This window comes from Pinus tabuliformis, chromosome 4_1 (genome assembly GCF_031772625.1).
Source record: "Pinus tabuliformis cultivar Carrire ecotype Pingquan chromosome 4_1, CPIR1, whole genome shotgun sequence".
NCBI lineage: Eukaryota > Viridiplantae > Streptophyta > Pinopsida > Pinales > Pinaceae > Pinus > Pinus tabuliformis.
This window is the reverse complement of record NC_142303.1, coordinates 604,422,310-604,435,530: the sequence shown is the minus strand read 5'-3', so window position 1 is coordinate 604,435,530 and position 13,221 is coordinate 604,422,310.

Here is a 13,221-nt window from a genome sequence, read left to right as displayed (position 1 = left end):
GAACAGCTTGCCTCTAAAACCAAGGAAACCAATTCATTCAATTCAAAACCACCTTTGACTTGATGTATCTACCCTATTAAGTGTTTTACATCCATAATTACATCAAGTTACATCATTTACCATGCTAATTTCACCAAAAGAGCAAGAAAAAGTCAACTGTAGAGAAAATTAGGCGAAATCTGGAAAATCAGGCAAAACTGGCAAAATTCATCCTATGTGCGGCGCCATTGATCCTTTGCGCAACACCTTTTCAAGGCCAATTTTGGAAGGCTTCATGGAGTCCAAATTAGGTGCAGGATAGCTCGTTGGAAAGCATGGTGAGTTTACTTTCTGGAACAACTTGAATTTCTGAATTTGGAGTCCATTTGCCCCTCCAAAAATTGAATCTCCCAACACTGCTTCCTGTGTGGCAAAAAAGTGGCATAGAGGGCATTTTTTGGGTGTTTTTTGCCCTTTTTGAGACCTAGAACTTGTCCAAAATTCTCAGCCATTTCTGAGCTTCCATATTTTTCTATGTTGATTCCAAAAATATAATTTTTTTTGCAAGAAAATGTCCCCAACAAAAGCGCAGTGCCACCTGCTAAAAAAACCTGTTTTTTACATGAAAATTTCAGAATTGACAAATATTTCTCCAAATTTCTTGAAATTTGGCATGATTGACCCTTTTTAAGTGCTTTGATGAGCCAATGATGCTTCAACCAAGATATTTGAGTTGATCATGGTCTTTTTGCTTTCTTAAGACCCTTCTTCAACTTAGCCTTAAGCCTCTTCATTATACTGTCAACATACTGTCCTTTGTTCCACTGTCACCAACATTTGGAATGCCTGTTGCTCCTGAGATAGTGGTAGGTGACAAGGTGAAGGAGACACCCGCAAGGTTCACTTGGGCATTATGTAGATGAGTGACAAACAACTGGGCAAACTCATAGCAAGAATGATGTCTAAAACAAGATATAGCAAGAGGACAAGCAAGCAACTTTGTGAGACTAATAGTTTCCTCCCAGATGATCTTTCCCCCTTTGTGTGGCTTTCTTGGTACATGAGCTTCTCTGGAAGAATCATTGAGAGTTTCCTCTTCCCTCTCATAATCTGAATCTGTCTCCATGCTTATGAATTTGAAGTGAAAGCAGATGAGTATGAAGAGATTTTGAAATATGAGGTAATCAGTGTGTATAAGGAAGTGAATGCTAGGAGGAAGGGTTTCTTTTGGGAAATGAGGGAAGTGAATGGTATTATGAATGTGGATGAGGGGTTTGATAATGAAGTGGATGTAGTGAAGGAATATGATGTGGGAATTAGGGTTTGGGAATAGGGTATAGGGCTAGGGTTTGGTAAATGGGAGTGGGGTTTAGGGAGTGAATGTTGATGATGTTAGGGAAAGGGAATGGGATTTGCCAAGCTCAACATGAATGAAGTGAGAAGGAAGAGAAATGACCTTTAAAAACTTGCAAGAGAGGATTTAGGAATTAGCTAGGGTTTGTGTTAATTATTTAGCTAGGGTTTTGCTTAAAGGAAACCAAAAACATCCAAGGCACCAAACAAAACTTTCCTGAGCAAGGAGGAATGTTTTACTTACTTGGAACAAGATTTAATTTGATTTTTAGGAAGTTTGGAGGAGTTTTAAGGAGATTCTGGCTTTCATAACAGGTGCGCAACACCAGACCAAAATGCAATGGAAAACTTGCAATAGGTGCGCAGCGCCAACAAAATGTCAGGATTTTTTCCCCTATTTGCCTTCTTTCTTCAAAAACACGATTTTTCTCCCTTTGGGTCATTCAATTCCAACAATGAAGAATTAAACAAATGGATTGGCTTTTATATCCCTCTCTTTTAATTTTTCATTAACCAAGACCCACTTTTCTAATGTTTTGCTAGCTTTTTAAAAAATGCTCACTTACATTCGGACTTTTTCCTTTTTGCAGGTGGACTTTTACATTGAAATTTTGTAATGACAGGAGTTGACTTTGTCACCAGGTCACCAGGAATAGCTATTGAACACTTATTACATATAGAAACATTTAAATTACATGAAATTTGTACAATAATGGGATAACTCTGTTTTCACCTCAAAACAGAGTTTTGAGGTAAAAAAGATTTATTCAACATGACAGAAGTAAATTTATGAGTTTATTTATCCTCATCATGTGCCTACTGACCTTTTTATTCAAATTTGATGACCGTGATGACAAACCCTAAGACCTAGTGAGATTAAACCCTAAAACTGATTTTTATAAATGAAATGAAACAGGATGACAGTAGATGACTAAAAAAATGTGTGAATAAGTCAGCAAGTGAATGTCATGAGAAAAATTAACATGAAACCACTACCATCAGATGATCCATGACCTAATGGAATGTAGTTGATCGGATGAGACACCTAATATGCATGCAAAAGAGAAATTTGATCACTGATGGAAGTGTGAAGATACTGACACTAACATTGGATCCAATGGGGATGGTAGCTCCTTGGAGGTGCTAAGAACTGCAGATGTTTGGGAGAGCGGACCAGTGCCTTATCCATTTGGCAATGGAGTCAAAAACTCAAGCTGAAATTACACGACTGAATATTGATGACTCAAAGACCCAAACTGGCTTGAAACCGACTCAATACTAAAACACGACTCACAAACTGGAAAATATACTTAAAATGGAGCTTATTCAATAAAACCTACTCTAACTGTTCCATTCATCCACCGATCAAGTGAAATGGAACAACCAATGCAACCAAGTAAGCATTCTGACTGCTGTTGGAATTCTTCACAAATGCTTTCTTATGAACAACAAGAAAGAACTATTGAAAGGCAACTCCCATGAAAACTTGTAAACAGATCCATTGAATAATATGGATTCTCTATCTGACTCCAAAAACACTACATAAGGATCTTGAAGATCATGCACACTGGGACTTAGCTCATCCAATGGATTACTTATCTTCTCCTCATACCATGAATGCAAACTTTCATCTCAGCTTTGTGACATGACTCCTTTTTAAAATAACAAAGAAACCGACTGTCATATCAAGTTTGTATCAGTACACATTTCAAGCTCACAGGTAGCTAATGGAGAAGGACTTTGACTGCAGACATCATCCAACACATCAGCTATTGGATCGTGAAAAACTTGAAAATACTGCTGCAACCCATTTTCTATTGGTTCCGATGAGATTACATGATTTCCTACAGGCTACTCATTTGAAGATATACTATGCAATTTTCCCTTCAAAAACTGAAATGATTCAAAACAGAATGGAACAGAATCATCTTGCATCATTTGATCATATGGTCCAGCTTCCAAGTCTTCATTTGCAACTTGACAATCAATGGCATTCAGAGGCTACAACTCTGGATATGAAAAGTCTTGAACAAGGTTTTCATTGCCCTCAAGATGGTCCAGATCAAGACTCATTGATAGTTGATTTCTGATTGTATGAAAGTTGTCTTTGATGAACTGAAACGAAGCAAAACAAAAAGGCAAAGATCCTTCACTTACTTCAAAATTTGATGCACTTTCCTCCTCACTTCCATAGCTGATATGCATCGGTTGATCACTGTACTCGAGCTGCTGAAAGTGAACTTCCTCCTTCCACAAACTAGTTGCTGATTTGTCTGCAACTAGCTTCTGTTTGGAGAACATAATCATCATCATACTGATCAAACTGAGGCAAATCGTCAGTAAAAAAATACATCATCAAGCATACATGTCATATCAATAGATCTCTCTTCGCCAAGATGATCTACAAAACAATCATTATCAGATCTATGACAACTGGGATAAGAAAGAAAAAAATTTGGATCAGCCTCTTGTTCTTCTTCAACCAATGAGCCACAGTCTTGAACATCATACTCATTCCTTGTGGTGATCTTTTGCATCATCTCTTCCACTACACTTACCAAAATGTCGAGCTTTACCTCTAAAGATGTCGATTCCTCTAGATCTATGTTTTTCATCTCTTCTTCCTTCAGCTTTGCCCTTCTGATCAACAAATGAACCTCTACATCTACTGCATTGTTCTGCATCTCTTCAAGTGTTGTAAGATTCCTTTCCCTCAGCTGAAACTCCATTTCTGGATCAAAGGCACTCAAGTAGTGCAAGAGAGCAGATCCAGGAGGAGGTCTTATATTAATCGGTATTGACAAATAGACTTGGTTAAATCTAGTAGAAAACTGTTGCACTGTCTCCCCTGGTAGTCTATTCAACTGGTTATATTCTTCTAGAATTAAGAAAGGGTTTTGTTTGACCACCCACTTGTCGAGGAACACCTTGACGAACTACTGGAAATTTGATATGCTCACATCAGGCAAGGTTTTGAACCAACTCTTGACTTTACCTTGCAAAGAAAGAGCAAAAAGCCTAATACTGATATCCTCTTCATCAACTTCAAAAAGATTAAGAAAAGACTCAACATTCAATACATATCTCTCAACAGTGATGTTGTCGCGTTCACCATCAAATCTTGGTAGATATAGTCATGATTTTTAGGGAAAGCATGGGATATAGGAGGTAAAATCAGAGGCTTGTATCGATCTGGAATTTTACAAGGTATAGGGGTATGTACAAAAGGTGTAGAATCAGTCTTGGTCTCTTGAGGCTCATTAGTTTGAAGACGGTCATCACAAGATTCAGAAAAAGGGTCTTGATCAAGCTCAAAGGCATGCAAATCTTTGGTATTCACAATCTTCAAAGGGAAGGAATCAAATGCAGGCCGAGGATCTTTTCTCAAATACAATATACTTTGCAAAACCTTCTTGACATTCTCGGGAAAAGAGAAGAAATAATTTATAACAAAGAACATAATGTCTTGGATGAAATTCCAACTTGAATACCTAATCTTTCTATATTGTCCTTTCATGTTTCTGCTGGTTAGGTTCATCCTCCAGTGGAGTCTTTGGAATTGATCTCGAAACTGATTTAGAATCGCCAGGTGAATGATTTCAGCCTTCCGCTGTCTGATCATTGTCCATCATCAACAATCAGATCTAAACTTGATACATTTTGTTGAGGAACATAACACTACATTCCCTAAAATGGTCGCCACTATGTTAGTGTCTAAATCTACGTCAGGCTGAAAGAAGGCAGGTCTAGGGTAACATCAAACCACGCTTAACCTGGTAGCTATCCCTACTAGGTCGGGAGAGGGCTCTCTCCTTGTCAATCTTAATTAGGATATGGAAACTAGGGTTTGAGATGAATGAAATGAATGCTAATTTTAGGCTAGGTATAGTAGATTAGGGTTTCTGGTTTGATTTTAGGTTTTGGTTGCTAGATCAATTGGAGAAGGCATATTGGGTCCGGGAAATCAACTTAGGGATAGAGTCATATTCTGTGGGGCGAGGGAGACAAGCGTTTACGTACTAGAAATGGATTAAGATGGTAGCTTAAGACCTCTGAGGAGTTGAGGAGGGAATAAAGAAATTATGAATCCTCTTCAAATAGTTGAAAACATTGAAAACTAAATGCATTCCCAAAGACAAAGCACAATAGTGTATTTTTCCCATTCACCTTGATTCATTTAGTTTAGAAGAGAGAGATAGAGATGTGGATACATATAAAACTTCATTAAAAACTCATTACAAAGAAGAAACAATACATAAACTCATTGTCACGAGAATCCCACAAAAATAGCTGTGAAACCTGGTTTTATTCCTTGCCAAACTGCTGATACAAATGTTCAATGAGAGCCAACACTTCTGCCAAAGTCCAACCTTTACAAATGAATCAAAAAGTACATGATATAGGCAAGGAAACTACTCAAGCTAGCTATCAGGGTCGAATCCATGAGAAAAGGGGTGGTTTCAACCATATCTAAACTAAGAATAGGAATATAGGCAGTGGAACAGCTTGCCTCTAAAACCAAGGAAACCAATTCATTCAGTTCAAAACCACCTTTGACTTGATGTATCTACCCTATTAAGTGTTTTACATCAATAATTACATCAAGTTACATCATTTACCATGCTAATTTCACCAAAAGAGCAAGAAAAAGTCAACTGTAGAGAAAATTAGGCGAAATTTGGAAAATCAGGCAAAACTGGCAAACTTCATCTTATGCATAGCGCCACTGATCCTATGCGTAGTGATTTTTCAAGGCCAAATTTGGAAGGCTTCCTGGAGTCCAAATTAGGTGCAGGATAGCTCGTTGGAAAGCTTGGTGAGTCTACTTTCTAGAAAAACTTGAATTTCTGAATTTGGAGTCCATTTTCCCTTCCAAAAATTGATTCTCCCAAGACTTCTACCTGTGTGGCAAAAAAGTGGCAGAGAGGGCACTTTTTGGGTGTTTTCTTCCCTTTTGGAGACCTAGAAATTGTCCAAAATTCTTAGCCATTTCTGAGATTCCATATTTTTCCATGTTGATTCCAAAAATATAAACTTTTTTGCAAGAAAATGTCCCCAACAAAAGCGCAATGTCAGTGGCGTTGCGCACCTGCTAAAAAAAACTTGTTTTTTACATTAAAATTTCAAAATTGATAGAAAATTCTCCAAATTTCTTGAAATTTGGCATGATTGACCCTTGTTAAGTGCTTTGATGAGCCAATGATGCTTCAGCCAAGATCTTTGAGTTGATCATGGTCTTTTTTCTTTCTTAAGGCCCTTTTCAACTTAGCCTTAAGCCTCTTCATTATACTGTCAACATACTATCCTTTGTGCCACTGTTCACCAACATTTGGAATGCCTGTTGCTTCTGAGATAGTGGTAGGTGACAAGGTGAAGGAGACACCAGCAAGGTTCACTTGGCCATTATGTAGATGAGTGACAAACAACCGGGCAAGCTCATAGTAAGAATGATGTCTAAAACAAGATATAGCAAGAGGACAAGCAAGCAACTTTGTGAGACTGATAGTTTCCTCTCGGATGATCTTTCCCACTTTGTGTGGCTTTCTTGGTACATGAGCCTCTCTGGAAGAATCACTGAGAGTTTCCTCTTCCCTCTCATAATCTGAATCTATCTCCATGCTTATGAATTTGAAGTGAAAGCAGATGAGTATGAAGAGATTTTGAAATATGAGGTAAGTAGTGTGTATAAGGAAGTGAATGCTAGGAGGAAGGGTTTCTTTTGGGAAATGAGGGAAGTGAATGGTATTATGAATGTGGATGAGGGGTTTGATATTGAAGTGGATTTAGTGAAGGAATAGGATGTAGAAATTAGGGTTTGGGAATAGGGTATAGGGCTAGGGTTTGGTAAATGGGAGTGGGGTTTAGGGAGTGAATGTTGATGATGTTAGGGAAAGGGAATGGGATTTTCCAAGCTCAACATGAATGAAGTGAGAAGGAAGAGCAATGACCTTTAAAAACTTGCAAGAGAGGATTTAGGAATTAGCTAGGGTTTGTGTTAATTATTTAGCTAGGGTTTTGCTTAAAGGAAACCAAAAACATCCAAGGCACCAAACACAACTTTCCTAAGCAAGGAGGAATGTTTTACTTACTTGGAACAAGCTTTAATTTGATTTTTTAGGAAGTTTGGAGGAGTTTTAAGGAGATTTTGGCTTTAGTAACAGGTGTGCAACGCCAAGAAATAGGTGCGCAATGTCGAACAGGTGCATAGTGCCAGACCAAAATGCAATGGAAAACCTGCAACAGGTGCACAGTGCTGGGTAGGTGCGTAGCGCCAGCCAAATGTCAGGATTTTTTTCCCCTGTTTGCCTTCTTTCTTCAAAAACATGATTTTTCTCCCTTTGGCTCATTCAATTCCAACAATGAAGACTTAAACAAATGGATTGGCTTTTATATCCCTCTCTTTTAATTTTTCATTAACCAAGACCCACTTTTCTAATGTTTTGCTAGTTTTTTCAAAAATGCTCTGTTTCACTTACATTCTGACTTTTGCCTTTTTGCAGGTGGACTTTTACATTGACCTTTTGTAATGGCAGGAGTTGACTTTGTCACCAGGTCACCAGGAACAACTATTGAACACTTATTACATATAGAAACATTTAAATTACATGAAATTTGTACAATAATGGAAAAACTCGTGTTTTCACCTCAAAATAGAGTTTTGAGGTAAAAAAGATTTACTGAACATGACAGAAGTAAATTTATGATTTTATGAGTTTATTTATCCTCCTCATGTGACTGCTGACCTTTTTATTCAAATTTGATGACCGTGATGACAAAACCTAAGACCTAGTGAGACTAAACCCTAAAACTGATTTTTATAAATGAAATGAAATAGGATGACAATAGATGACTAAAAAAAATGTGTGAACAGGTCAACAAGTGAACGTCATGAGGAAAATTAACATGAAACCACTACCATCAGATGATCCATGACCTAATGGAATGTAGCTGATCAGATGAGACACCTAATAGCGTGCAAAATAGCAATTTGATCACTGATGGAAGTGTGAAGATACTGACACTAACAGTAGGGTCAATCAAAAGTATGCAACATGTGTACTCCTTGGATGAAGAATCAATTTTTTCATTCAATGAGCGTTGCCGCCCAAAATTTGAGTAAACGCATAGGGAGATAAGTTGAATTACGAGTTGAAAAAATAGTTTTTCTTTTTAGATTAGTAAAAATGTGTGAGTATCTACCATTTAGATTATATTATTATTAATTAATTTTATGAATATGAATATTTTTTCAAAACTTTCTAGTCTCAATTTTAAAAGGATGAAGAAGATATTTTTGTTTCTTTTGTACATATTATATTTTCAATATGTAAAGTTTAGTTATGAGTATCTTTAATTGCTTTCTTAGAAATTTTACAATCATTATCATACCAAGCCTTGGAAGTTCTATAAGTCTTTCTATAAACACCTTAGTAGAATAAAACTAACACCATAAAATAAAATTATAAGTCTGATTATATGTGAGTATTTATTGCTTAATTTATACTTTGATATTATATTGATTAGTAGATTTATTATGAATTTTAAAAAATATATATCTTGACATGATTGTTTGTAAAGTAAATATACTTGTCATGTCATGGAAAACCTCAGTGATTGTAGATTTTAGAATATTTTAGAAATATAATGGATATGACTTAAGTCAAACAATTGACTTTGCTCATATTCATCAAATTTATAGAATATTTTGGAATCTACATTTGATGACTAGATAGATCTTAGTCCTCTTCAAAATCAAAGAATTCTAGATTGATGATATTTTTTGTGAGCTTAGAGACCTTGTGATATATCTTCTTCACCTAAAGTTGGAGAGCATCTATACATGACATGATTTCTTTTGTAGCCTCACTCCTTCCACTAGTGCTTTTCCCATTATGGTTTTCACCTAGCAAAGTAAGTCCGCTATTTAAGATATTTGTTGTGTCCCTTTAATGGTTGGGATCCATTGATTGAAGATATTTGTTGTGTCCCTTTAATGGTTTGGATCCATTGATTTAAGATATTTTTCTATCTCTTTGATGGTTGGGATCCATTGACCCACATTCTTTTGTATTCCTTCATTTAAAATTAACTATCTTTCTACCCTTAAAATATTAATTTTATTCCTAGCCTCTAAAGATGTCTTCAAATAAATAGCACTCAAAATTTATCTAAGCATAGGTTTCTAGGGAGGGTGATACTTTGTCATGAGGTGCTTTTCGTATGCTAGCATGCACCATGTTGAGGTATGCTTGCAGGAGTATTTATGATACAAGCAAGTTGTCAACGTAATAGAATAATGAAAGGGAGGGAAGAGAGGACAAAGAGGTTATTGTAGAGGGAGGAAAATCTCAGAAGATAACCCATCTCTCAAATACAAAGAAGAGGTGAAACAAATGGAAGAAGACCTTGGCAACAAACACTCTAAACTGAAACAATCGAAGTTGTAGAACTAATTACCATTTGCAAAAACTTCTTCGAGCCAGAGAGAAGTTGCAGAGCTAACTACCATATGCAAACACTTCATCGAGCCAGAGAAAAGTACATAGAAACATAAAGCCGATGAGAAACCAAAATTCATTGGAAATAAGAAAGAAAAGTACTCCAAAATCAGGATAACTCTTCTAACCTGAAAAACCAAGAAAATATAGAAAACAACTCATATTTTCAATGTATCTTCCTATTTTTTACTCAAATTTCAAGCGGGAGTACTCATTCCATGAAAAATTTAATTCATCATCCAAGGAGTACCCATGTGGCATACTTTCGATGGACCCCATTACACGAAAAATGAGAAATACGTGAAAAACGTGATTGCAATCACGTTTTTCATGTATTTCTCATTTTCCATGTAGAAGGGTCCATCGAAAATCTGCAACATAGGTACTCCTCGGATGAGGAATCAAATTCTGCATCCAATGTTTGCTGCTGCTTGAAATTTGAGTAAACCCATAGGGAGATAAGTTGAATATACAAGTTGAAAAAGTAGTTTTTTCTTTTTTCCCTCTAACATTTGATGATGTAATCTAATCTTATTTTATTATTTCCACTATTATTTTATAATTTCCTCAGGAGACCTATTTTAGACCTCAAAATTCCCCTAATGTTAACTAATCATGATTTTAGAGTTGTAGGAGATAATCACGACTTTCACAAAGAATGGAGTAATAAAATAATCCCTTTTGTAATGATTGAAAGACAGATTATAACTAATACTATTACAAATGATGATGTCATTATGTATAACCATTATTACATGAAGAGTATAATATTGTCAAATGCAATTTGCATGTAAATTATTGTAGAAAAAAATCATGCCATGAAGGCATTGTGCTCAAAGAATTGTGGGGTAAATGGTTTGAGAAACATGACATCATGTAATGGCCTCTAGTTAATTATGGATTATTTTTCTTTTGTAAACTTTCAACAATGGACAAGGGATGGAATCCCTTGTTTCCATTGAGTGAGGGGTGAACTCCCTCACAAAGCGTTTGATAAAATAAATGTTTGCTAGTTTTTCCCTTCATGGTTTCTAGGGTAATATCAGTGTCCATTTCTATGGTTGTTTATTCTGTTATCTTAATGATATTTCTATCTTGCATAACGTTAGAAATCACATCACTCAATGTGTTATTAACAATCTCCCATTAATTAAACAATGTTAATGATGCAAGTTGCAACATAATGCATTATGTTAACAAGTTGCATTAAAGAATATTCCTTTACACAATTTGATTATTCCATTTATACAGTTACTCCACTAAATGATCATGGTTATATCATTTTATAAACAATCAAGTATGTGATAAGTCATTTTTGGGATGGTACGTGTTGGTTTAAATATGATTAAAAAAAATCTTGTGTATTTTGTAGAAGGTATATCGAGAGATGTTACAAGTGGTAGTAGAACAAGGTTATCATATTGGCGCTTCTTTGGTTCTGTAAGAACAAGAAGGAGTAGAAGTATGATGCCATTGAATATAAGATTAGGTATGATACCAACAGAATTGCATGGCAATGTTTGTAGTAGATTGCATTTAATATGATATAAATGATAGTGTTAATGACTGCGTTGAAGAATGATGGTGTTAATGACTTCTTTGAAGAATAATTGTATTAATGGCATTTGAGTCCTTATGATGATAAAAGATAGTTACAAATTTTGTGGACTTGAGTATAATCAGTTTATGGACAATCCTAAATACTCACATAGTAAATAGTGATAGTGTGGATTAACTACTAACGTTTCTAAACACCTTTATGAGAATGTTTAATTATGCATTAAAAGAGAATGTTTGGAATTGCAATGCATTGCTTACAGTTTTTAGAAAATAATAAATGTATGCATTTCTTTGTTAATAATGAACACAATGTGATACAAAAAGAATGTAAGAATGATGGAAGTTGTCCTTGATGTTGTTAATAACATGCTATAATGCTTAAAAAACATGAAGGAACCCTCTTGAATGTTGAGAATAAGCAATAAGTCAAGTGGTAGGTCTTGTTGAGTAAAATGATGCATAGTATGATCATAATGGCTAATGATTGATTGCATATTGTTGAGGAATTACTTTGAATGTCCATTGAATTTATGATAGTTGGTGGCATTGTCTATTTAGTAAATTGCACTATCCTCATGTGAATTAGCATGGCACAATACCATACATTTTGATAAATAATTAATGGCATTATTATTGAGAAATGCAATGTTAATAGATTGTATGTGATTTGTCGACAAATTATTAGACTTATACCTGAAGGTATATTGCAATTGGAATATGCATCATCTGACTTTTGGTTGAAGATTATTTAAGTTGTAAATAATTGATAATGGTAGTTCATTATAATATTATTGGTTTAATGGTGGCAATACGTAAATCGAATTTGAGTTTGTTATTAGCTTCTAAAATGCTACCAGTAAGTTGTTATCAACACTCAGTTACTAATGGTAAATTAGTATCCTTGTATGATTAAAGTTTGTATGTACTTTTATGCATATTAATATATTATGCAAGAAACTATAATGAATATAGAAGTGCATATTTCTTTAAATCATGCATAAGCACGGCCATAAATTCTTGAATGTTATAAGGAACTTAGATCATGATAACATTAACACCCTATAAAGTGATTAATTTAATAAGAATCCATTTTTATGTCAATAATAAGCAAAAAAAGGAAAAGGGTTGTGACCTTTTATATGAACATGCATAAATGGTAACTGGTGTGATAAGGGCAACAAATATTATTTGATAGCTTAATAATATATTGTCCAATAATGGGAATGTATGCGATGAAATATATTATGTATGTTCTAAAAACTTAATGATAAAACTAGTAGTAGCCAGGTGTTGCTAATTACATTGATTGTTCAAACTTTAGGCATGACAATGTAATTCTACAAGTTGATGATTCAATGATGATGTTAGTATGAATGAGCGAAATACATCATGCATTTAATGAAATATCACATTCTCATTCTTTGGAAATTCATCTCGTATGTGTGAATATTGTGGGTGACACTACATATTAAACCTAATCAGTTAGGTCCATTATGTTGTGAAATTTTTCTGCCTTGATTTTCATTGCTAAATAGAATTTGGATGACATTTTGAATTAGTTGGCATTATTGATTTCTTTGACTTGAAAGTATGTATTATTGTCTTCAAGTTAGTAATGCTACATAATGACTTATGGTTAGACACATGCATGAAAATGAAATATCATTTTTCATGGATTAGAACTGTGGTGGATGATAATGTTTGGATCAAATGGTTATATCTATTAGAAGATTATGTTGCCTTATTTGTTGTTGTGGAAACATATCCATGGAAACTTGGTTTTAATTCCCTTATATGTATCATCTGGGGGATATATCCTTATTTTCTATGC